Genomic DNA, 1121 nt, shown 5'->3' on the forward strand with positions numbered 1-1121 from the left:
AAACTCCAGATATGTGCACCACTTTGTGCATCTGACTTTATTTACATGGGCACTTGGGATGAATCAAATCCAGGTCTTTAAGCTTTACCGACAAGGGCCTTAACCATTGAACCAACCATCTCTTCAGCCCTTTAAAAACTTTTTTTTTTTTTTTTGGTGGGGGGTTTTCAAGGTAGGATCTCACTCTAGCCCAAGCTGGCCTCCTGAGTGCTGGGAGGCTGACCAAAACTTAAAAAAAAAAAAAAATTGGCTAAAATCTTTTAAAAAATATATGGAACTCTTCATGAATCTGTGTCATCCTTGGGCAGGGCCCTTGCTAATCTTCTCTGTATCATTCTAATTTTAGTGTATGTGCTGCTGAAGTGAGCACTTAAAAACTTTTTAATAGGGCTGGAGAGATGGCTTAGCAGTTAAGTGCTTGCCTGTGAAGCCTAAGGACCCCAGTTCGAGGCTCGGTTCCCCAGGTCCCACGTTAGCCAGATGCATAAGGGGGCGCACGCGTCTGGAGTTCGTTTGCAGTGGCTGGAAGCCCTGGCTCGCCCATTCTCTCTCTCTCCCTCTATCTGTCTTTCTCTCTGTCTGTCACTCTCAAATAAATAAATAAATAAATAAAATGAACAAAAAATATTTAAAAAAACTTTTTAATAGCATATGTTAATTGTAAAAAGCTGGATTTCATTGTGGCTTTTTCATACATGCGTACAATGTTCTTAGAGCAAGCAATGTGAGAGAGGAGTTATTGGAGATTATAAAACCTCTTCACTCAATAAAAAGGACCAAATTTACATCTTTGTGAAGAGAAAACAAAATACCAAATTGATATATCCTATACTTTAGTTGAATCTTGAATCAAGTATCCTTTATACAAATCGATTCAATGTAGCTCTTAGAAGAAAAATGTCCATTTAATTTTGATGCTGTCTTCAGAAATTTTAGAAAAAGGGAGATTTTTAAAAATGAATAATACAATTGCTATAAATTTCCATTTAGCCAAAGTGGGAAAGGAACAAGCCATGGCCCATGGTGATATGGAAAACTCTTCCGAAACACTTTCTACTAGCCGCAATATTTCTCCCTGAAATATTTCAAAGCACTTGCGGCGGCTGGCCATCTCGTCCAGT

The 1121-nt window shown here is 38.4% G+C and overlaps 1 non-coding gene across 1 annotated transcript; it reads right to left on the reverse strand.

The window, feature by feature from the left end:
* Positions 1 to 263: 263 nt before the first annotated feature.
* Positions 264 to 370, reverse strand: LOC123459674. The gene has a single exon (XR_006636432.1). It is a non-coding gene; the product is annotated as a U6 spliceosomal RNA (small nuclear RNA).
* Positions 371 to 1121: the final 751 nt, after the last annotated feature.

Source organism: Jaculus jaculus, chromosome 3, assembly GCF_020740685.1.
Source record: "Jaculus jaculus isolate mJacJac1 chromosome 3, mJacJac1.mat.Y.cur, whole genome shotgun sequence".
Classification (NCBI taxonomy): domain Eukaryota; kingdom Metazoa; phylum Chordata; class Mammalia; order Rodentia; family Dipodidae; genus Jaculus; species Jaculus jaculus.